This window comes from Symphalangus syndactylus, chromosome 12 (assembly GCF_028878055.3).
Source record: "Symphalangus syndactylus isolate Jambi chromosome 12, NHGRI_mSymSyn1-v2.1_pri, whole genome shotgun sequence".
Lineage (NCBI taxonomy): Eukaryota > Metazoa > Chordata > Mammalia > Primates > Hylobatidae > Symphalangus > Symphalangus syndactylus.
Window position 1 is genome coordinate 61,129,973 of NC_072441.2, and position 26,347 is coordinate 61,156,319.

General features: G+C 38.7%; 2 pseudogenes; both read left to right on the forward strand.

Annotated features, from left to right (window-relative positions):
- The first annotated feature begins 9,144 nt into the window (after positions 1–9,144).
- Positions 9,145–13,538, forward strand: LOC134734836 (hsc70-interacting protein-like; annotated as a pseudogene).
- Positions 13,539–17,208: 3,670 nt separating this feature from the next.
- LOC134734837 (ribosomal protein uL30-like) lies at positions 17,209–19,127 on the forward strand (annotated as a pseudogene).
- The last annotated feature ends 7,220 nt before the right edge of the window (positions 19,128–26,347 follow it).

The window sequence follows — 26,347 nt, forward strand, 5'->3', positions numbered from 1 at the left end:
GATTATGAAACTGGCATGTATTTACCATATAGAAAATGTAGGAGATCACAGAAGAAAAAATACTCATGATTTCACTGTCCAGAGACTTAAGTGTATAAGTTGAGTATCCCTAATCTGAAATACAATTTATTTTTAAGTACTGACCTCATGTCGTGTAACCCTGATGAACTTATTAATTCTAGTAGTATTTAGTACATTCCTTGAGGTTTTCTACATATAAGAACATAACATCTGCAAATAAAGGTAGTTTAACTTCTGTTCCAATCTGGATACCTTTTATTTCATTCTCTTACCTAATTGTCCTGGCTACTATCTCCAATACAACATTGAATAGAAGTGGTGAGAGTGGACATCTTTGTATTATTCCTAATCTAAAGGTGAAAGCACTCAGTCTGTCACCACTAAACAAGATGTTAGCTGAAGTTTTCTCAAAGATGTCCTCTATTAGGTTGAGGAAGTTCCCTTGTATTCCTTGTCTGTTGAAAGAATACTGAATTTTGTCATATGCCTTTCCCATGTCTATTGAGATTATCACATTAGTTTTGGTTTATTTTCTACTGATGCTACCTTAATTGGTTTTCAGATGTTAAACTAAACTTCTATCCCTGGGATAAATCCCACTTGGTCATGAGGTATAATTTTTGCAGATGTTACTGGATTCAGTTTACTAATATTTTGTTGAGGATTTTGTGTCTGTACTTAAAGATGATACTCATTTGTAGTTTTCTTGTGATGTCTTTGGTTTTAGTGTTGGAGTAATACTGGCCCCACAGAATAAGCTGCAAAGTGTTCTCTCCTGTATTTTTGGAAGAGTTTGTGAAAAATTGGTATCAACTCTTCTTTAGATATTTGGTAGGATTTAGCAGACAAGATGCAGCCAGGTGCAATGGCTCACACCTGTAATCCCAGCACTTTGGGAGGTTGAAGAGGGCAGATCACTTGAGCCCAGGAGTTTGAGACCAGTCTGGGTGACTTAGCAAGACCTCGTCTCCAAAAAATAAATAAAAATAAATAAATAAATAAATGAATAGCCAAGTGTGGTGGTGAACACCTATAGCCCCGGCTACTTGGGAGGCTGAGGTGGAAGGATCACTTGAGCCCAAGAGGTCAAGGCTGCAGTGAGCTGTGGTCGTGCCACTGTGCTCCAGCCTGAGTGACAGAGTGAGACCCTGCCTCAAAAATAAATAAATAAATAAGATGCATAGAGGGTGAGATGGTTAATTTTATGCGTCAGCTTGACTAGACTAAGTAATTTCCAGATAGCTGGTGAAATATGATTTCTGAGTATGACTGTGAAGCTGTTTAAGAAAAAGATTAGCATTTCAATCCATATGCTGAGTAAAGAAGGTCCACACTCACCAATGTGGGTGGACATTATCCAGTCATTTGAGAGCCCACATAAAACAAAAAAGCAGAAGAAAGGCAAATACCCTTAGTCTCTGTCTCTGTCTCTGTTTCTCTGTTTTCTTGAGCTAGGACATCCACCTTCTCTTGCCCTCAGACATCAGAGCTCCTGGTTCTTGGGCCTGAGGACTCTGATACTTACACCAAGGTCCCTGCCCTCCACCCTAGTTCTCAGGCCTTTGGCCTTGGACTGGGAATTTCACCATTACCTCTCCTGGTTCTCAGGCCTTTGGACTTGGACTTGGAAAGCACCAGCTTTCCTGGTTCTCCAGCTTGCAGAGAGCATATTGTGGAACTCCACACCTTCTAATAATCCCATGAGCCAATTCCCATAATAAACTTCTGATATAGAAATATTTGTCAAAGATTGAATACAAAAAGAATGATTTTCCAAATTCTAATAATAATTTTAGCTATGATGAAACACAGGCTACACAACTGATGAGATAGTAGCTATTTAACTGGCAATAACAACAAAGTGTCTTCAGTGTTCAAGACTTTATAGATCCCTGTGTTATCTTCAGTCAGATGCTTTGCCTTGAACAAAACAAATATAAAAGATATACATCTTTTTTATTTGTTCTGTTCTGTTTCTCTGGAGAACCCTGACTAACACACAAGGTCATCCCAGAAGGTATGACATCCAAGTAATAAGAATTCTAGAGATAGAAAATAGAAGGAAGAAAATTCAGAAAAATAATAGAATACACTAATGCTAAGGAAAAATAAATTTATAGTTAGGAAGAGCCCACTAAATGTCAAGCATAATGAATAAAAAGAGAATCTACCTAAACTCACATTGTAAAATTTCATAACAGCCAGGATAAAAGCATGACTAAAAGCTTGCACAGAGGAAAAACAGGTCATATATGAAAAATCAGAGTGGCTCAGGCTTCTCAGAAATAACACTAGATGCTAGAAATTAATAAGATAATTAATGCCTTAATAGCTCTGAGGGAAAGCATTTTTGAACTTGATGCTCAAACTCAGCCAAACTGCCAGTCTAGGAAAAAAGCAAAATGAAATAATTTTTAGACATACAAGAAATTAACTTGCAGTAAAAATGGCCATTGACCACACATATTTTTCTCTTTCCCTCCCAAAACCACACAAAAACACCAGTAATGTAATAAGGAAGTACCTAGGGTGGCACACGTATCTTTCTTTGTCCAAGGATTGTCCCTTCGTGATTACTAAGCACTCCCTTTCACTTTTTTTGTTTGTTTGTTTTTAGACAAAATCTCGCTGTGTCGCCCAGGCTGGAGTGCAGTGGCAAGATCTCAGCTCTCTGCAACCTCTGCCTCCTGAGTTCAAGCATTTCTCCCGCCTCAGCCTCCCGAGTACCTGGGATTACAGGAGCCCACCACCACAGCAGGCTGATTTTTGTATTTTTCCAGTAGAGACAGGGTTTCACCATGTTGGCCAGACTGGTCTCGAACTCCTGACCTCAGGTGATCCACCCACCTTGACCTCCCAAAGTGCTGGGATTGCAGGCATGAGCCACCACCCCCAGCCCCCTTTCACTTCCAAAAGGATCTTGGTCTGTATGAAAATTATACAGTCACCCCATAACTAATCTACAAATTAAAAAAAATACTATCAATTTCAACAGATTTGGAGGAGGTGGAAAGCAAACGGAAAAGTGATAACTGACTTAGCAGAATAAAAATTACAACAAGTTCTACAGAAAAGAATGCACATAGAAGTTGATTTGCCCTTAAAAACCCCTGGAGGCTTTATTCTCTGGAGAAAATGAAGAAGTTCTTGATTCAAGAATACAGAATTCAATAATTCGGTGAGGACTGGAAACACAGGGATTCAGTGAAAAAAATATGCACGATGGATAGCAGGCCTTCTGCCTCTTTCTCTGCTTTGAACCTAGAATCCCAGCAGCCAGGCATACTTGCTTGCTTTGTATGTGTCTATAAAAATTGGAAAGAAAAAAAATTGGAAAGAAATGTGTTCCTTGATGGCCCAAAAAATGTAAAAGGAGATAGTGACTATTGCAGGCCCCTAATTTCTGCCTTGAGTAGAGCAATGAAGAGGGTGGAAACCCTTCTCCCCTATCCTGGTTCCACAGTCAATTTCTGCATTGCTTGTCCCATCTTCAAAGAGACCAGAACAGTTCTAGGACCCAAAGCCTTTCACACAACTGAAGAATTCTATCTATAGGACCCTGCATTTGGTAAGGAATACAGAGTGGGTACAACTTTTTGACCAGTCTCTGTCTTTTGGTGTCAAAATTTCTGCCTCATAGAGAGAATCATAGAATGGTTTAGGTCCACCTCTACACACCTCCCCATAAAAAGGAGGCTTCTCTAATTTTGTCCCTCCTTAGAACACTAGAGCTACATTATTAGACTGTGTTTAATTTTTTTTTTTTTACAGATCTGTCTTCGTCACTTAACTCCAAAATGCATATGGTTGAGAATAATATATATTTGGTTTTTGTACCATCAAGATGGGTTCAGTGCCTGGCAGCTTGCTGAAGAAATTAGTCTAGTAGATTGCTGGTAATGAAGTCATTTGCACATGAGAGCATCAGATAATAATATTAACACCTCTGAAATCCTTCTTTCTAAAATTATCAAACATTCATGATGTTGCAGGAAGTCAGGGACCCCAAACAGAGGGACCGGCTAAAGCCATGACAGAAGAATATAAATTGTGAAGATTTCATGGACATTTATCAGTTCCCAAAATTAATACTTTTATAATTTCTTACGCCTGTCTTTACTGCAATCTCTGAACATAAATTGTGAAGATTTCATGGACATTTATCATTTCCCCTATCAATACTCTTATAATTTCCTATGCCTGTCTTTACTTTAATCTCTTAATCCCATCATCTTTGTAAGCTGAAGATGTATGTCACCTCAGGATCCTGTGATGATTGCATTAACTGTACAAATTGTTTGTAAAACATGTGTGTTTGAACAATATGAAATCAGGGCACCCTGAAAAACAACAGAACAATAGCGATCTTCAGGGAACAAGGGAAGATAACCTTAAGGTCTGACTGCCTGTGAGGTCAGGCAGAATAGAGCCATATTTTTCTTCTTGCAGAAAGTGAGCAGGAGAACTATCGCCGAATTCTTTTCTCAGCAAGGAATAATCTTGGGGAAGGACTGCATTCCCAGGGGTAGGTCTACGGGTGGCCGCTCTGGGAGTATCTGTCTTAAGCAGTTGAAGATAAGGGATGAAATATGCCCTGGTCTCCTGCAGTGCCCTCAGGCTTACCAGGAGTGGGAAATACCAGCCTGGTGAATTCTAGTCAGACCAGTTGTGTTGTCTGCTCTCGAACCCTGTTTCCTGTTAAGATGTTTATCAAGACAATGCATGCCCAGCAGGACATGGAACCTCATCAGTAATTCTAATTTCGCCCTCTGCCTTGTGATCTTTTATTGCCCTCTGAAGCATGTGATCCCTGTGACCTACTCCCTATTTGTACACCCCTCCCCTTTTGAAATCCCTAGTAAAGGCCAGGCCCGGTGGCTCACGCTTGTAATCCCAGCACTTTGGGAGGCCGAGGCGGGCAGATCACGAGGTCAGGAGATCGAGACCACGGTGAAACCCTGTCTCTACTAAAAATACAAAAAATTAGCCAGGCGTGGTGGCAGGCGCCTGTAGTCCCAGCTACTCAGAGAGGCTGAGGCAGGAGAATAGTGTGAACCCGGGAGGCAGAGCTTGCAGTGAGCCGAGATTGCGCCACTGCACTCCAGCCTGGGCACAGAGCGAGACTCTGTCTCAAAAAAAAAAAGAAATCCCTAGTAAAAACTTGCTGATTTTGCAGCTCAGGTGAGCATCACGGAAACTGCTGATATGTGATGTCATCCCTGGAGGCCCAGCTGTAAAATTTCTCTCTTTGTACTCTTTCTCTTTATTTCTCAGACTGGCCGACACTTAGGGAAAATAGAAAAGAACCTACGTTGAAATACTGGGGGCTGGTTCCCCCGATACATATCACTCAAAATCATACACATGAACTATGCAACATACCTGCAGCAGGATTTTCAGATGATCTAATGGCGTTGTGCATGTCTGACGATATGTACCAGCTATGCCTCCAGCCAATAGATATTTCCACAACAGGCCGGATTTTCTTCCTTCATCAATGAAATTACAAAAAGTCCGTTTATCTCCCATATCAATTCCTTACTTTAAAAAAATTAATAATAATTAGATGATCTCAAATAAAAATTTTATCTCCTTATAAGATCTAAATAATGCTTTATATATCTCAGATCCACAGTAAATTAATATCCTCTCCAAGAACATTGGGCTTCACTGACTAGCACAATTTAAAATAACTCATGAATAAGCTTGAAGTACTGTCAATTATAAATTAATAAAGAAACAATTTTAAAATTCATATGGAACCAAAAAAAAAGAGCTCATATAGCCAAGACAATCCTAAGCAAAAAGAACAAAGCTGGAGACATCATCATGCCACTAGATTTCAAACTATGCTACAAGGCTACAGTAACCAAAACAGCAAGGTACTGGTACAAAAACAGACACATAGACCAGTGGAACAGAATAGAGAACTCAGAAATAAGATCACACATCTACAACCGTCTGATCTTCAACAAACCTGACAAAAACCAGCAATGGTGAAAGATTTCCTATTTAATAAGTGGTGCTGGGAGAACTGGCTAGCCATACACAGAAAATTGAAACTGGGCCCTTTCCTTACACCTTATACAAAAATTAACTCAAGATCAATTTAAAGACTTAAATGTAAAGCCCAAAACTATAAAAACCCTAGAAGAAAATCTAGGCAATACCATTCAGGACATAAGCACAGGAAAAGACTGCATGATGAAATCACCAAAAGCAATTCCAACAAAAGCAAAAATTGACAAGTAGGATCTAATTAAGCTAAAGAACTTCTGTACAGCAAAAGAAACTATCATAACAGTGAACAGGCAACCTACAGAATGGGAAAAAATTATTGCAATCTATCCATCTGACAAAGGTCTAATATCCATAATCTACAAGGAACTTAAACAAATTGACAAGAAAAAACAAATGACTCCATTAAAAAGTGGGCAAAGGACATGAACAGATACTTCTCAAAAGAAGACATTCATGTGGCCAACAAACGTATTTAAAAAAAAAAAAAAGCTTGACATCACTGATGATTAGAGAAATGCAAATCAAAACTGCAATGAGATACCAACTCACACCAGTCAGAATGCCAATTATTAAAAAGTCAAGAAACAACAGGTGCTGGAGAGATTGCAGAGAAACAGGAACACTTTTACACTGTTAGTAGGACTGTTAATTAGTTCACCCACTGTGGAAGACAGTGTGGTGATTCCTCAAAGATCTAGAACCAGAAATACCATTTGACTCAAATTCCATTACTTGGTATAGACCCAAAGGAATATAAATATTTATATTACAAAGATACATGCACACATATGTTCATTGCAGCACTACAGCAAACACATGTCACAATAGCAAAGGCATGGAATCAACCTAAATACCCATCAATGATTGACTGGATAAAGAAAATGTGATACATATACTCCATGGAATACTAAGCAGCCATAAAAAGGAACGAATTCATGTCCTTTGCAGGGACATGGATGAAGCTGAAAGCCATTATCCTCAGCAAACTAACACAGGAACAGAAAACCAAACACTGCATGTTCTCACTTATAAGTGAGAGCTGAACAATGAGAACACACGGACACAGGGAAGGGAACAACACACACTGGGGCCTGTTGGGGGGTGGGTGGGAAGAGGGAGAGCATTAGGAAAAAGTAGCTGATGCTTGCTGGGCTTAATACCTAGGTGATGGGTTGATAGGTACAGCAAATCACCATCACACACATTTATCTATGTAATGAATCTGCATATCCTGCACATGTACCATGGAACTTAAAATAAAAATAAAAATTATAAAAAGAGGCCAGGCACGGTGGCTCACACCTGTACTCTCAGCACTTTTGGAGGCCAAGGCAGACAGATCACTTGAGGTCAGGAGTTTGAGACCAACCTAGCTAACATGGTGAAACCCCATCTCTACTAAAACTACAAAAATTAGCTGGGTGCAGTGGCATGTGCCTGTATCCCAGCTACTCCGGAGGCTGAGGAAGGAGAATTGCTTGAACCTGGGAGGCTGAAGTTGCAGTGAGCCAAGATCACACCACTGTACTCCAGCCTGGGTGACAGAGCAAGATTCTGTCTCAAAAAAAAAAAAGTAAGAAAGTAATGGCAGAAACCACAACTACTTTTGCACCAACCTAATATCTTCAGACTCTTTACTTTTAATGAAATAAATAAAAAATGTACAACACACATTTAAAGCAGTTTCCTTTTACATCTTTACCTACAGTGGAAGTGACAAAAAACTAGGTCTTTCCATGTAGTGCCCAAAGCAGAGAGTAAGCTCTGCTACACATATATCATAAAGTGAGAATATTTTGAGGGCCCAGAAGATTGATAACATTTATCATGATCAAGGACTTGGGCTCAGGAGCCAGATTGAATTCAAATTCTGACCTCCTGAATTCCTAATTGAATGATCTCTCTGGGTCTCCATTTCCTCAAATGCAAAGTGAAGCCAATAGTAATACCGGCTTTGTTGGATTCTTAAGATTAAATGACTTAAAAGTACATAAAGCACTTATCACAGTGCTTCGCACTAAAAGAGATTCAGTGAATGTTAGTTACTGGTATTATCAGTTGTAAAACACAGACTGTTTGGTGGCATTTTGGCCTCCAGTGCCTATGCTATGCATAGTCATTAGCAATATAATGTGACTAAAAAATAGGTCAGTATCTGTTGCATAAATAAAAACCAACATTTGCAGAGCAAAGTCAGCACTATATTAAAGCTATATGTGCCATCTTCAATTTTCATAAAAACCCTGAGAGGTATTACCATCCCAGTTTTAGAGTTAAGAAAACTGAGGCCCAAAGAGATTAAATAATTTATCCCAATTCACCCAGTAAGTGGCAGAGCCGGGATTTGAACCAAAGCAGCCTGAATCCAGAGCCTGCACTCTGTATTCCACCCTGAAAACGGGCTGTTTTCTACTTCTTTGCTGTACAGCTATACTGCTAAACCTATTTGTTTCTCATGAAATTACTATAAGCCAAACAGTGAATGTGCCCCTGGAACAAATGAAGCACCCTTTGTTAGCACTATACTCAAAAAGACAGTTTATTGAATTTAATTTATATTTCTTTACTAGGTTGTCACAGACAATATGTCATTTAATATTCAAAATAGCTATTTCCCGTGTATTTATCTTCCTTTTATCTTCATTATCAAACAGAAAACTTATCCTATGGTAGGCATATAACAAATGTATTTTTTCACTGACCTGAATTTCCTTTAATCATCTTTAAGAGTACAGAGGAAAAAGTACCAAAAAGATAACATATTCTCTTAATGATTATATATGTTTTAAATTAAAATAATGTTGGTAACTGAAGAGTGTTGTAAGTAACACGGTAAGAATTAAGAAGACACACTATTCAAGCTAAGGCTGTAGTGGAATGTCTTTGATTTTTCTACCTGTCAATAGTAACTTGATTCAACTGATCATCTCTCTTTCTCAGAGCAATCTCTTAGAGATATAGGAAAAGCTGTAGAGCTTCACGCAAAACTCCTTTTCACTTAGTTCGGTTTCCTTAGAAGGCAGTTAAAAGAAGTTAGGTTAGGCTTAGCTTTCATATATTTGATTTGGGTATCTTGGGATTTGGGGAGTTACAGAAAATAGGATGGCGGCAGGTTGGTATTTATCGCAGCTTTTTCTTCAACACATAGACTATTAAAAGAAAGTCTCAATGTTAAAGAAAAATTAAAGAAAAAGCATAGATTTCATAAAGAAACAATAGATGTCACAGATTTGAAATACAAGTTTCAGCTCAAGGTTCTTTATTTCCTACCAATAATTGGTAATAACAGCTAATACGTATGGTGTTTAACGTGTGTCAGCTGCTGTTGCAAATGCTTTACATATATTAACTAGTTTAATCCTCAAAACAACCTAAGGTGTAGGTACTCTCCATAAATCATTTTACAAACATTAGGAAACTGAGGTAAAGAGGGGTCACAGCTTGTAAGGGTGGAACTAGGATCTGAACTCAAGCAAGCTATCTCCAGAGTCCTTGCTCCTGACCACCTACCAGCATTCATTAATGATTTCCTGTTCACAAGGCACTGTATTCAGTATTTTAGTACGACTGTCTCATGAATCCTCTCATCAGCCCTATGGAGTAGGTAATATCACCTCTATAGTTGAAAAAAATGAGGCTTAGAAAGGTTAAATGATGTCCCCAAGGTCACAGGGCTACTAAGTAGGGGCACTAAGAAGCACACCCCTGAAGTATGATTCTAGAGTTCATGATCTTAAATGTTACGCTACCCTCCTTACCTTTAGAGGCCAGTTACTCAAGTGCGGTGGCTCACACCTGTAATCTCAGCGTTTTGGGGGGCTGAGGCGAGCAGATCACTTGAGGTCAGGAGTTCGAAACCAGCTAAACATGGTAAAACCCTGTCTGTACTAAAAATACAAAAAATTTAGCTAGGCATGGTGGCACATTCCTGTAATCCCAGCTACTCAGGAGGCTGAGGCAGGAGAATTGCTTGAGCCTGGGAGGTTGCAGTGAGCCAAGATCACGCCACCGCACTCCAGCCTGGGCAACAGAACAAGAGACTCTGTCTCAAAAAAAAATAAAAAAAAAGAAGAGGCAAGTTATTTAACCTCTCTCTGCCTTGGTTTCCTCATCTATAACATAGGAACAATAATCCCTACCTCAGAGTTGTAGAAGCATATTGTGGTACACAGAAGAACAGTGTAGATTATAATTGGGAATCACCAAGCAAAATTTTTAGGAAATTTTTTACAACGTTTTAAATTTTAAGACTTTTTTTTTTTTTTTTTTTTTTTTGAGAGAGAGTTTCACTCTTGTTGCCCAGGCTGGAGTGCCATCGTGTGATCTGGGCTCAGTGCAACCTCCGCCTCCCGGATTGAAGCAATTCTTCTGCCTCAGCCTCACAAGTAGCTGGGATTACAGGCATGCGCCACCAAGCCAGGGTAATTTTGGTTATTTTTAGTAGAGACGGCGTTTCACCATGTTGGTCAGGCTGGTCTTGAACTCCTGACCTCAGGTGATCCACCCTCCTCGGCCTTCCAAAGTGCTGGGATTACAGGCATAAGCCACCACACCCAGCCTCAAATTTTAAGACATTTTGAAGCATAGATCTCTAAGAGTACTTGGAGGCAAATGCTATGCAGACTATGATATATATATGACTATGAGCCTTGCCACTCTTTCAAGAGAATTTCAGTTATGGTTTATACATTCATCCAGTAAATATTGGGAAAGCATTATCTAAATCTGCAATTCACAATTCCTACTTTCAGGCAAGTAAATAGGCAACTACCCTACAGAATGATGGTGCTGAGTAGGAGTAATCAACTCTTAAGAGTGTAGTTGTTCTCAATAAATGGATGCCTTTTGCAAATTGGGACTTTGGTTGAAGTAGATATTATATGCCAATTCTTCTTGGCATTGTACAAATTTCTAATGAAACAACATTCTATAGCATCACTTGTTTAATCAGCAAGATCCACTAGCAAATCTAATAGTTTATAATGCATTACATTTTTATGCCCATGACGCATAGCATAAAATATACCAATAGTAAGAAAGAGACCACTTTCGGTAACATGTTTCCAGTAATGGGCAACTTCTTCAACATCTTTTTTTGCAGGTTTAAGTAAAAAATATTTCCTCCATTCAACCCAGTCCACTGTCATTGACCCATCAATATCCGTGCTGTATATTATTTAAGAAGAATATGCTCAAATATAAATTATGATTCATATATTTCAAAAAACATTATCAAAATGACATATTCTTAAAGTCAGAAAAGTCAGATTGTAGTTGCATTCTTCCTGTTGTTACTTTTGTGATATAGAGTCCACTTAACATCTCTGAACTTCAGTTTATGTGAGAATAATTCCTATAACACGGAGCTATTAGACTATTAAATAAGTTTATGTGTACAATGGCCTTATAAATTACACAACTACAGAACTTGTAAGTCAGTAGTACTGCATCCCAATTTTCTAGTATTTCTTCTTAAACATTTCTCCTTCTTTCTGTCTTATAAACTCATTTTATAACTTCTTGTATGTTCTCTAGCAAAGAATGGTTGACAATTACCCTTTTTGGTTATGGATCTTACAAGACAATATACATTTTCTACGGCTATAAAATATCCAGTATCCAAAATATCAAGACATCCATATATTCTTGGAAATATAATTCCCATTAATATGAAATAATAGTTTTGAAGCCAACTTTTTTTGAGACAGGGTCTTACTATGTTGCCCAGGCTAGTCTTGAACTTCCAAGTTCGAGCTATGCTTCCGCCTCAACCTTCTGAGTAGCTGGATCTACAGGAAGTGCCACTGTCCCTGGCTCAAGTCAATTTTTAAAATTTTAGGAATTGTCTACTATGCAGCCATAAAAAAGAATGAGTTCATGTCCTTTGCAGAGACATGGAAGAAGCTGGAAACCATCATTCTCAGCAAATTAACATAGGAAGAGAAAACCAAAGACCGCATGTTCTCACTCATAAGTGGGAGTTGAACAATGAGAACACGTGGACACAGGGAGGGGAACATCACACACTGCGGCCTGTCAGTGGGTGTGGGAGAAGGGGAGGGAGAACATTAGAACAAACACCTAATGCGTGCAGGGCTTACAACCTAGATAACAGGTCGATAGATGCAGCAAATCACCATGGTACATGTATACCTATGTAACAAAACTGCACATTCTGCACATCCCAGAACTTAAAGTAAAATGAAAATTTTTTAAAAGGAAAAAGAAGAATTTTAGGAATTCTCAGTGAAGAATTTCTCAAATCCCTGAATGCAGTTAAGAATTTGAAGAAAGCCCTTCTGCATGGTCATGCTGAGCCAGCTCCTCTGCCTGCAGTTGGGCCACAGCCCCCTAAGCTTCGCCCTCCACCTCTTGACCTCTTGACCATGGACCCCCACCAAAGTGAGCAAGCCTGGGGCCTTCATGAAAATGTGTAAGCAGGATCTGAGTGTTCTGCACACCAAGGAAATGCACTTCCTGAGGGAATGGGTGAAGAGCATGGGGGGTAAAGTACCATCTGCTATTCAGAAAGCTAAATCAGAAGAAAATATCAAGGAAGGAAAAACAGATAGCAAGAAGGCAGAAAGAAAACATAAAGATAGATGAACCATCAAGTGAGAAAACTGATCTAGAAATTGATAATGAAGGTGTGACTGAACAAGACACTGATGCCCCTCAAGAAATGGGAGATGAAAATGCAGAGAAAACAGAGGAGATGATGGATCAGCAAATGGTAAGAAAGTGGTTGCCACTGAAACCGTAAATGATGGTGAACTGCAAAAAGCCATTGGCTTATTCACAGATGCCATTAAGCTGAATCCTCACTTGGCCATTCTGTGTGCCAAGAGAGCCAGTGTCTTCATCAAATTACAGAAGCCCAATGCTGCCATTCAAGACCGTGACAGAGCCATTGAGATAAATCCTGATTCAGCTCAGCCTTACAAGTGGTGAGAAAACACACACAGACTTCTGGGACTTTGGGAAGGAGAGCCCATGCTCTTGCCCTTGCCTGGAAATTGGATTATGATGAAGATGCTAGTAAAATGCTGAAAGAAGTTCAAACCTAGGGCCTAGAAAATTATAGAACATTGTAGAAAGTATGAGTGAAAACGTGAAGAGCAAGAGATCAAAGAAAGAATAGAAAGGGTTAAGAAGGCTCTCAAGAAAAGAGAGAGCCCAGAGGGAGGAAGAAGCCAGAAGATGATCCGGAGCTCAGTATGGCTCTTTTCCAGGTGGCCTTTCTGGGAGAATGCCTGGTAATTTTCTCAGAGAAATGCCTGGAATGGGAGGGGACGTGTCTGGAATGGCAGGAATGCCTGGACTCAAAATTCTTAGTGACCAGAGGTTCTCACAGCCATGCAGGGTTCAGAAGTTATGGTGGCCTTCCAGGATGTGGCCCAGAACCCAGCAAATACGTCAAAATGCCAGAGCATTTTAACCCAAAGGTTAAGAATCTCATCAGTAAATTGTCAGCCAAATTTGGAGGTCAAGCATAATGCCCTTCTGATAAATAAAGCCCTTGATAAAGGAAAAGCAACCTAGATCACCTAATGGATGTTGCAATTATACAAACCAGTGTACCTCTGACCTTATCAAGACAGCTGGGGTGCTTTGAAGATAATCCCTACCAGTCTACCCCAAATGCAACTAAAGCATTTTACAGTGGTTTGCCATTAGGGTATTCATGAAGATAATGCTTCCTACTCGGAATTACAAACTTTAAACACTTTTTAAACCTTAAAAATATGTAAAACAAATTAAAAGGGTCTGTTAATTCTTTTTTTTTTTTTTTTTTTGAGACAGAGTCTCGCTCTGTTTCCCAGGCTGGAGTGCAGTGGGTGATCTTGGCTCATTGCAAACTCCGCCTCCCAGGTTCACCCCATTCTCCTGCCTCAGCCTCCCGAGTAGCTGGGACTACAAGCACCCGACACCACACCCAGCTAATTTTTTTATTTTTAGTAGAGACGGGGTTTCACCATGTTATCCAGGATGGTCTCGATCTCCTGACCTCGTGATCTGCCTGCCTCAGCCTCCTAAACTGCTGAGATTACAGGCGTGAGCCGTCGCACCCAGCCTAATTCTTACTTTTTTTTTACTAATCATTTTGGATTTTTCCCTTTCAGTTATTGGGCAGGAAAGATAAATATGGAAGATTATTGCTCTAATTTGAGTGAAATGAAAGTTTATTAGTGCAAAGCAAACAGAAAAAAAGAATGTGAAGATTGTGAGATATATTACTTTGCTAATTTTGCTTCCAAAATTTCAAGTTCTTATCTCAGTCAACTCCCTTTATCGCTTTCCTCAGCAACTATTGCTAAACTTCATGCATCTCCTCAAGCCATCAAGTGAATTCCTGACACTTTCAGGCCATGTCTTTCCCTATTTCTCCCTGAAATATGAGTGTGCAAGCAATCTCATCTTTAAAGAAACAAAAACAAAAAACCTCTTGACCCCACTTTCCCCACTATCACCTTTATCTCTCTTTGCCTTTGCAGCAACACCCCTTAAAGACTTGTCTCCCTTGCATGTCCACCTTCTCCTTGTCATTCTCTCTTGAGCCCACTCTCAGGCTCTCACCACCATTACTCCACCAGTGGCCTCCATGGTGCTAAATCCAGTGGTCCATTCTTTGTCCTCATCTTAGTCTATCAGCATTTGACAGACAGAACTGTCTCCTCTCTGAAATGTGTTCTTTATTTGGCTTCCAGAACAAAGTATTCTCCTGGTTTTCTTCCTTTCTCTCTGGTTCTTTCCTCTTATTCTCCTTCCCTGGTTTCCCCTCATTTCGCCTGCCACATAACATTAGAGCATACCAGGACCCAGCATACTGTACTCCCTCCCTGGTCATCTCAGCCATTCTCATGGCTTCAAACATCATCTATAAGCCTGTAACTCCCACATCTGAACTCCAGACTCGTTTCAAGATATCTACTTGATATCTCTACTTGGATGTCTCATTAGCATCTGAAACTTGAGAACAAAACTCTACTCTGAGATCTACTCCATCTTAAACCTGCTCCTCTCACAGTCCTACTCTTAAACCTGCTCCTCTCACAGTCTTATTCATTTCAATACATGAGGCAGCTACAGCCTCCTAGATGCTCAGACCAAAAACTTTGGCAGTATCCCTAACTATTCAGTTTCTTTAACACCCTACACATGATCCAGAAGTAAATCTTGTCAGTATTTCAAAATCTACCTGGCATCTACTCGCTTCTCACCCTCATCCATCCTGGTGCAAGCCATCCTAAAATCTTGCCTGTTATTATTGCAGCACTGTCTTAATTGGTCTCTCTGTTTTCACCCTTGCCGCTATAAACCATTCTCAGTACACCAGCCAGAATAAGATGGTTAAAACTTAAGCTAGATCATGTCACACCTACGTTTAAAACCACCCAATGACTTAACTGAGTAAAAACCAAAGTTCTTACAATTTCCTGCAAGCCTTATGTGATCTGGCCTCCTATTACCTCTAGATTTCATCTCCTACCACGTTCTCCCTCATTCACTCTATTCTGCACACACTGGCCTCCTCTCAGTGCCCTAACCCTGTCAGAGACACTGCCTACTTCACCCTTTGCTGTTGCTATTTCCTTTGCCTGGAAAGCTCTTCCCCCAAAGATCATCATAGCTCCCTCTCTTACTTCCTTCTTATCTCTACTCAAATGTCACTTTCAAGACTTCCCTACTCACCACAGTTAAATTGCATTTCCCCAACACACACACGCACGCACACACACGAGTCTCCCTCCTCTGCTTTATTTCCCCTCAGCACTTTTCATTATCTAACATAGCTTAATTATTTATCTAGTTTATTGTTTTTCTCCTCTTGTTTATGGTGAGCTCTATGAGAGCGAGGATTTGGGCCTATTTCCTTCACTACTGCATCCTTAGCACCTAGATGAATGACAGGCATATCACAGACACTCAATAAATGTTTGTTAGTAAATAAATAAATCCACTTTTCATCGCCACCTCTTGTGCTCTACACTCAGAGGTTGAAATATTGAGTCTTATTCAAGGACTCTCTGTCTCGAGCTGTTGGAACCCTTTTCTCCCAATCAGTCATCTCCTGTCTCTATAACAGATCCAACATGTCCTTCTCTGGTGGCTACTTCTCAGATCTCTTCTATCCACCAAAGGATAACAAAAATAAAATTTAAAAAGACTTGTCCTCTCCTTCTCATTTAAATTTCTTTTAAACCACATCCTCACATTAACCATTTCTCTTAAACCACAGTCCCCACATCCTCACCCTCACTCACTCAACAGCCCTATTCATATTGCATAATACCAACATAGGATTAATATCCAGAATTTAGAAAGAACACCTACAAGCCATTAAGAGAAAGACAACCAATCCCACTGAAAAATTGACCAAAGGAATAAACAGGTAATTCACAGAAAAGGAATATCCAAATGGCCAGCAACTATATGAAGAGATAATTAGTTTTACTAGTAATAAGGAATATAATTAATTACATTTAGTTACATTAAAAATAATGAGATAATATTTCTGACCCTTAGGTTTGGAAAATATTAAAATATTAGAATACTACAGTATCAAGTGTTGGAATGGAAATACATTTCTGGTAGGAATCTAAGGTGGTACAACTACTTTGGAGAGCAATTTGGAATATTTAATTAAAGTTAAATGTCTGTAAAGCCTATTACCAAACAATTCCACCACAAGCAATACACAAGGAGATGTACACAAGAATATCCATTGCAGCATTATATTATATTATATCATATTAGCAACAAAAGAAATTTTTAACCTAAATAACCACCATCAGAATTCACAAGTAAACTGAGTTTTATTTATTAAATGGAACCATACATTGGTTAAAATAATTGAACTAGAGCTATATGCATTGACATAAATAAATCTCCAAAAATTGAAGGATTAGAAAATAGTCATAAAAAAATCCTGTATGTCACCATTTAAAGGCTTAAGACATAAGGAACAATATCCTATATTTTAAAAGTATATATACAGTAAAATGTATGCAAATATAAAAGTCTATATGAAAATAACAAGTTCAGAATAGTAGTTACTTCTGGCAGGAATGGAGGAAATGGGTTTAGAGAATAATAAATTGAAAGTGTTTGCTGCCATAATATTTTGTTTTTAAAAATCTGAATCAAATATGTAAAATGTTAAATATGACAAACCCAGTGGTAGGTATGGTTTTTGGTTATATTATTCTTTTTATTGTTCTGTATAAAATGGTTCATAAGTTAGCCTTATTTCAGGAATGTTTAACATGAGAAAATCTATTACTATAATTCATTATATAAAGAGGTCAAATGACAAGTTATATAGTTTAATAAAATTTAGCGCTCTCCTGATAAGATACTTTTCTTTGTTGTTCTTCTATATGTTTCTGTCATAATCCTTGCCAAATTGCAACTGTCTGTTCACTGTTAGCACATGTGCGCACACACACACACACACACACACACAGTGGACTGTCAGCTCTGTAAGGACAGGCACAAGGGCCAGGCTACCATTGCATCCTCATTAGCTAGTACATGCCCAGCAAAAAGGATCAAACTTGATAAATATAAAATGACATAATCTTATAAAAAGCAATAAATATATACACTAAAATGATACCAGGTTAATATTTGGGTGATTATGGTGACATTGGGCAAGTTACTTAACCTCACTTGTCAACAATTTCCTCTTCTGTGAAAAATAATAGACTTTGCCTCTAAAGTCTCGTGAGGATTAAATGAGATAATGTATGCAATGTTCTTAGAAGAGTGCTAGCAGACAGATGTTCAATAATGAAAAGCTATTATTCATATTTTTCTAACGTTTCCATAGTTATCACTTTTATCATTAAAAAGGGTTTAGAGCTAATAAAATTAATAATAATAAAAATTAAGTTTAATATATACATACATATATAAGAGCTGACCTTTCTTTTTTTTTTTTTTTTTTTGAGACAGAGTCTCGCTGTCGCCCAGGCTGGAGTGCAGTGGCACGATCTTGGCTCACTGCAGGCTCCGCCTCCCGGGATTCACGCCATTCTCCTGCCTCAGCCTCCCGGGTAGCTGGGACTACAGGCACCCGCCACCTCGCCCGGCTAATTTTTTGTATTTTTAGTAGAGACAGGGTTTCACTGTGTTAACCAGGATGGTCTCGATCTCCTGACCTTGTGATCCGCCCGCCTCAGCCTCCCAAAGTGCTGGGATTACAGGCGTGAGCTACCGTGCCCGGCCAAGAGCCGACCTTTCAAGAATCTTTTCTGCCTCTTTTTTAGAAATATTTATACCTATTAACTTGAGAGCATCCATAAATTTCTGAAGTATCAATCACTCCTTTAAAGGAATAAAGAAAATAAGGATCAACTGGAAAGTTTGAAAAGATACAGAAGCAAATATTACTTAGTGCATTATTGTCCTCAAAGCCACTCAGGCAAAGAATGCACTTTTAGCAAAAAAAAAAAAAAAAAAAAGGGAGAAATGGCCTCAGGTGTAAGCAACTAGAATCGTTCCTACATGATTTCTGGTGGCAGAAACACAACAAGGTGCCTCTCAGATGACTAGAAGTGAAACCTCATGCCTTGGAATTGCCAGATAAACATTCTTTGGCCTTTGTTGTACACATCCTAAAAATTAATAACATGAGTTTACTGGTGCAGAGAACCACTGCAAGAAGAAAATGGTTTACCTAAAGAAAATTTTTAGTGGTGCCTTTGTAAAAGTCGCCCCCAGAGCCTAAAACTGCTGTATGTATTGGAATCTTATATGACCTGGGGATTTCTAAATCTGAAGCCCATCTAGGAACTCATCTTGAAACATGGACAAGCCAAGGTCAAGAATAAGACTATCTCTCCAACAGACAACACAGTGAGGAGCACCTGAGGAAGTTTGGTGTCATTTGCTTAGAAGACCTCATTCATGATATTGCCTTCCCAAGGAAGTATTTCCAGGAGATCTCATGGTTCCTGCACCCTTTCCAGCTCTTGGTGGCCCATCACACTATCAAGAATAGAGTGAGGTTCTTCCACGAGATGGGCTCGCCTGGCTATCAGAGTGAATGCATCAATCAGCTCATCCACCAGCTGAACTAGACCCAGAATACCTGAATGCATGGTGCATTGGAAGCATGTGTTTCTGTTTTTCTGAATTGTTATCAAAAATAACAATTGGAATTGTATCTTGAGGGAAGAGTATTTCCTGCTTTATCTTCAAAAACTGGAAGAGAAGAGTCAATGAAAATACAGCAAGTTATGTACATGGCAGGCACCTCTCATCACAGTCCAGCTCCAAGGAAACATTCCAGTGTTTTCTACATTGGCTGCCGCCTCCTCTGAAATAATCACGTGTCATGAAAGGAGTCCTGCTTTGTCACGTTTGCACAAGGCCCCCTAAGACTCCTGTAGCAGTGGACCAAGCCCAGGGACATAATTGAATCTGAGAGTTCCTAGGGCCTTGTTCTGAAAAGACTTGAAATACAATCAGGAAGAACGGCACAAAAACAGGTGGTGGGTTGTCACTTGTGAGTCTCTATGTTCCAACTTTTCACTGATGCCTTTGAGAGTGCTCAGACTTGGCTGGCTCTAGGTCTATCTGCTGGCTTTTGTATCATAGCCTGCAACTAGCTTAGTCCTTTTCTCTAAAAGCTCAGGATTTGAGAATGAAAGACCCCGTCACCAGAAAAACATGTATGTACTCAAAATTTTGCTTGCAGTTTTAGGATGTTTAGACCCTTCTCCTCAGAGACCAATGCACCTTATGTGAGGAAGTCCTGCTCTTATCAGGATTGGTCATCCAGTCCCTGATCTTGCTCATCTCTGGTTCCATGTCCTGTGGAGGACCAACGCTCACCAAGATAGCTTTTTTCCCTTCACTGTGGCAGATTGTGTTGCCCCCTGCACCATCTATAACTCTGGGAAATGCCCATCGTATCTTCTCTTGGGCTTCAGGAAAGAATTTCCTGGTTTCTCTGATGATCAGCACTCTCCTTAAAACCCAGATAAAAAAGGAATGAACCATTTTCTCAGTTTGGCGTGGATAAAATTAGTGCTGTTTGATTTTTTGGGTCCCAGGCAGGCAGGTTAATTAGCATCTCCTTGTATATTCTAGTCTCCAGTAGTCTAGACCAGGAGACTCTAGTCTCTTGCTGGTAATAATAGAGTAGTAGATAGTAGACCAGCAACTGGGCGTCTTGGGATTTTAATCCTGAAAACAGTGGGTCTGACACTGTAGTGTTTTTCATCAGTGTCCACCCCTAAATGGGCCTTTGCACTACTCCCTTCACTTGGTTGTCTCCACTTGCCATCTGAGCAATTGGCGAGGATGTGCCAGGCCTAGGTTACACTTGAAAACATACTTGACCTTGTATTCCCTGCTCCTTTGAGGTCAGTTTTGCTGCAATTTTGGCTCATGGGGCCCTCAAACATGGCTGAGAAATTGAGTGAGAGGTATAATAGTGCCTTAAAATGTTTCAGCCTATGAGGTAATTAATTAGGTTGGTTGGCTCCAGAGGTAACATGCCAGGAAGATAAGACATAGATGTTACTCTTACACTGTAATGAAACATTGTGAAATCAGATTACTTTAAAATGATGTATCACAAAGTCATGGGAAAAAAGCAGTTGTGAGTATGGAAGCCCAGGGCTTGCATCCCAGCTCTTATACTAAATATGGGTACAGTGTTTCCACTCTTTGTCTGTAAAATGGGAGCTAATATCCTCTAGCCTGTCTGTCTCACATGGTAATTAAAAGGATTAAGCAAAACAATAGTTTATAATTCATAATTCTATACAAATAAAAGATGTTATTATTTAAAAAATAAATCTTGAAGCTTGTAATCTGGTCTTTGGGGAAAAATCATAAATCATAAAATACAGATTTGGTAACATTGAAAACACCTGTGCATCAAAACACATCATTTAAAAGATGAAAAATAAAAGCCACAGAACAAAAATACAAACCTTACAACTAACAAAAGATAGTATTCAGAGTACATAAGAAATCCTATCAACCAATAAGAAAAAGACAAATAATGTAATGAATAAGTAAAGAACATGAAAAGGGACCCCATAAGACCTATAACTTATTCATGTTTCTACATTATCACAGTCCTCACCTCATTGGGCTCTCATTTCTTTCCTTAGTCCCACTTAGATTCCATGATCCATCATCTTAACCAATACCTTACATATCCCTTTACTCCCCGATGCCTCTTTTATTTTCCTTATTCATTTGGCAAAACCATAACCTTGAGTAAATCCCTGCAACTTCACCTCTGTGGCTGACTGGAGCTACAGGCACACTTCTTCCAATGCAGCTGAAAAACGGGTACAAATTCGGTTAAGAATTTGCAGGTATGATAGTGGAAAGATGAAGGAGGCTCATAAAATGGCTTCCATGTCTTCAGTGAAGACTGAAGCACTGTGATAAAAGTGAGGATGTAAGGATGTGAGGGAGAGCATCAGAAGTTTGAAGAGATTTGAAAAAGGTATAGCATCATTTTTATGGAGACAAGGAGACTATGTTACCAAAGAAACTGGGCACTATGAGTACCAATTTGCAATCATGATTTTTTAGGATATCAATTTGTGAAACTTGCAGTGCATCAAGTAGCTCACAATTGAGCACACTGACCTTATATAGCTTTAGTGGACCACTATTTCAGAACCTTTTGTCAGAGTATACCAGCCTCCACTCTGCTATGACATGCAGTTATTCTAGTGTACAGTCCCAGAGGCTCTGCGCCGATCTATTCCTCTTAGTGTACAGAATTTAGGCATTATGGAGCTGAACAACAGAGGGAGCCAGGATCCTGATTACTATGGAAACTTCATGTCATCCTGGATGACATAGGTTTATGTGTGACAGAAATGAACTAGGATCGGACCTTAAGCCATTGGTATTTCAGGTTTTCTCCACCACCCCCAGCTGATTGTAACCAATCTAACCAACAAAAAGCTCCAATGAATAATGTACAACTATTCAGAATAACAGATCACCACAAAACTGCCCATGTTAAACCATAGTAAAAATGACTATCAATATAGGGTTTGAAACTATTAATTATATTGAAGTCAAAATAACTTTCACATTTATATGAAATCAAGAGATTAGAAATATCTGTTTTACTAACTTAGAAATCCACATAGTAATGATATTCATGAAATAAAAAACTTTGAAAAAATGATAAATGAAAACAGCAATAATTGTGCAAATTGTCTCAACATTTCATTTAGCCAATATTTATGGAATATATAAACAGTGCTACACAGTATGTTGGCTGCTAGGCATATGAACATAAAATAGTCTCTAACTTCCATTTAGGAGCTAACAGAGACATAAACAGATAACTTTCTCTGTGTTTATTTTCAGTATGATTTTTTATTTATGAACAGATTTTATAAATTTAGCAAATGGACAAAAAATATTTTTTTAGCCTTGGAAAAGATACCAATTTTGGTGGGGAAAAAGGCTAAATGTAATTTGGCGCACTGAGCAGTAGAGGGTGATAGAACACCAAAATGACAGCTTGAGAATGCCTTTAGACCATGTTGTATTTTTCTATAGACAATTCATTCAATTAATATTTTTCCACAAACTCAATGACATATTTAGCTATGAATATAAAACCACATAAGGAAATTATAAATAAAATGCATTCATAATTTGGGAAAAGCAACGGGAAAAAATTAGCAATTTTCACTTATTCCTGTTTTATTTATTATTCTTTGTTACATTTTTTTCCTCCATGTTACAATATCAGGAAAGCTCATCAACCGAGGAAATACATTGCACTAGTTTTCTCTCATAAGTGTTACAAATACAGGTTGTCTTATTGGTATCTTTCACGTTAAGGGTCAAGTTAATAATGAAAGCCAATGTGATGGGTGCATGGCAACAGCAAAAGACAAAAGAATGATAAAAATCTTTATATCTGCGGGTAGCATCTTTTTGAAGCATGAAACTTAATAACCCTGATTTACATCAGTTCTTTTGACAGTAATATGTCATATATAATATTCACATGATAAAACTCTTTAAAATGCAACTACAGCAAAGTGGCGTTTCGTCATCAGAATATATTTTGTTTAAAATTATTGTGAAAGTGCCTCTTATTTATGTTATTATAACGTATTTCCTACAAAAAGAGAGAGTGGCTTTTCTTCATCTGAATATATCTTGTTTACAATTATTGTGAAAGTGCTTCTTATTTATATTATTATACACAATTAACTCTCCCTTTTCAAGGGTATAAATGAGCAGTTATTTGTGGAGCACACACTAGGTGCTCAATTTATGTATGTTCAGAGGAAGAGATTTTTGAAACTTTGAGTTAGGCTAGTGTGCTGTTTTAGTTTCCTAGGACTGACTTAACAAATTACTAGAAACTGGGTGGCTTAAAACAATAAAAATTTAGTTTCTCACAGTTCAGGAGGCCAGAAGACCAAAATCAAAGTGTTGGCAATGTTGGTTCCTTTCAGAGGTTCTAAGGGAGAATCTGTTCCCTGCTTCATTCCTGGTTGCCAGCAATCCTTGGCATTCCTTAACTTCTGGCTGCATCACTCTAGTCTCTGCCTCCACCATACATGGCATTCTCTGTGGGTGTCTGTGAATTTTTTTATATATACTTTAAGCTCTGGGATACATGTGCAGAACATGCAGGTTTGTTACATAGGTATACATGCGCCATGGTGGTTTGCTGCACTTATCAACCCGTCATCTAAATTTTAAGCCCTGCATGCATTAGGTATTTCTCCTAATGCTATCCCTCCCCTTGCCCCTACCCGCCAACAGGCCTCAGTGTGTAATGTTCCCCTCCCTGTGTTCATGTGTTCTCATTGTTCAACTCCCACTTATGAGTGAGAACATGTGGTGTTTGGTTTTCTGTTCCTATCTTAGTTTGCTGAGAATGATGGTTTCCAGCTTCATCCATGTCCCTGCAAAGAACATTAACTCATTCTTTTTTATGGCTGCATAGTATTCCATGGTGTATATGTGCCACATTTTCTTTATCCAGTCTATCATTGATGGGCATTTGGGTTGGTTCCAAGTCTTTACTATTGTAAATAGTGTTGCTATAAACATACAGGTACATGTGTCTTTATAGTAGAATGATTTATAATCCTTTGGGTATATATACCCAGTAATGGGATTGCTGGGTCTAATGGTATTTCTGGTTCTAGATCCTTGAGGAATTGCCATATTGTCTTCCACAATGGTTGAACTAATTTACACTCCCACCAACAGTGTAAAAGCATTCCTATTCTTCACATCCTTTCCACCATTTGTTGTTTCCTCACTTTTTAATGATCACCATTCTAACTGGCATGAGATGGTATCTAATTGTGGTTTTGATTTGCATTTCTCTAATGTCCAGGGATGATAACATTTTTTTCATATGTTTGTTGGCCACATGAATGTCTTCTTTTGAGAAGTGTCTGTTCATATTCTTCACCCACTTTTTGATGGGATTATTTGTCTTTTTCTTGCAAATATGTTAAAGTTCTTTGTAGATTCTGGATATTAGCCCTTTGTCAGATGGATAGACTGCAAAAATTTTCTCCCATTCTGTAGGTTGCCTGTTCACTTTGATGATAATTTCTTTTGCTGTGCAGAAGCTCTTCAGTTTAACTAATCCCATTTGTCAATTTTGGCTTTTGTTGCAATTGCCTTTGGTGTTTTAGTCATGAAGTCTTTGCCCATGCCTATGTCCTGAATGGTATTGCCTAGGTTTTCTTCTAGAGTTTTTATGGTTTCAGGCCTTACGTTTAAGTCTTTAATCCATCTTGAGTTAATTTTTGTAAAAGGTGTAAGGAAGGGGTCCAGTTTCAGTCTTCTTCATATGGCTAGCCAGTTTTCCCAACACCATTTATTAAATACGGAATCCTTTTACCATTGCTTGTTTTTGTCAGGTTTGTCAAAGATCAGAGGCTTGCAGATGTGTGGTGTTATTTCTGAGGCCTCTGTTCTGTTCCATTGGTCTATATATCTGCTTTGGTACCAGTACCATGCTGTTTTGGTTACTATAGCCTTGTAGTATAGTTTGAAGTCAGATACTGTGATGCCTCCAGCTTTATTCTTCTAACTTAGGTTTCTCTTGGCTGTATGGGCTCCTTTTTGGTTCCATGTGAAATTTGAAGTAGTTTTTTCCAATTCTGTGAAGAAAGTCAATAATAACTTGATGGGAACAGCATTGAATCTAGCTTGATGGAAACAGTATTGAATCTATATATTACCTTGGGAAGTATGGCCATTTTCACTATATTGATTCTTCCTATCCATGAGCATGGAATGTTTTTCCATTTGTTTATGTCCTCACTTATTTCCTTGAGCAGTGGTTTGTAGTTCTCCTTAAAGAGGTCCTTCACATCCCTTGCAAGTTGGATTCCAAGGTACTTTATTCTCTTGGTAGCAGTTGTGAATGGGAGTTCACTTGTGATTTGGCTCTCTATTATTAGTGTATAGGCATGCTTGTGATTTTTGCACATTGATTTTCTATCCTGAGACTTTGCTGAACTTGCTTATCAGCTTTAAAAGATTTTGGGCTGAGACAATGGGGTTTTCTAAATATATAATCATGTCATCTGTAAACAGAGACAGTTTAACTTCCTATCTTCCTATTTAAATACCCTTTATTTCTTTCTCTTGCCTGATTGCCCTGGCCAGAACTTCCAATACTATGCTGAATAGGAGTGATGAGAGAGGGCGTCCTTGTCTTGTGCTGGTTTTCAAAGGGAATGCTTCCAGTTTTTGCCCATTCAATATGATATTGGCTGTGGGTTTGTCATAAATAGTTCTTATTATTTTGAGGTATGTTCCACCAATACCTACTTTATTGAGTTCTTTTAGCATAGGGGGTTTTGAATTTTATCGAAGGCCTTTTCTGTATCTATTGAGATAATCATGTCATTTTTGTCATTGGTTCTGTTTATGTAATGGATTACGTTTACTGATGTGTGTATGTTGAACCAGCCTTGCATCCCAGTGATGAAGCTGATGAAGCTGCCTTGATCATGGTGGATAAGCTTTTTGATGTGCTGCTGGATTCAGTTTGCCAGTATTTTATTGAGGATTTTCACATCAATGTTCATCAGGGATACTGGCCTGAAATTTTCTTTTTTGTTGTGTCTCTGCCAGGTTTTGGCATCAGGATGATGCTGGCCTCATAAAAATGAGTTAGGGAGGAGTCCATCTTTTTCTGTTGTTTGGGATACTTTCAGAAGGAATGGTATCAGCTCCTGTTTGTACCTCTGGTAGAATTTGGCTGTGAATCCGTCTGTTCCTGGCCTTTTTTTGGTTGGTAGGCTATTACTTA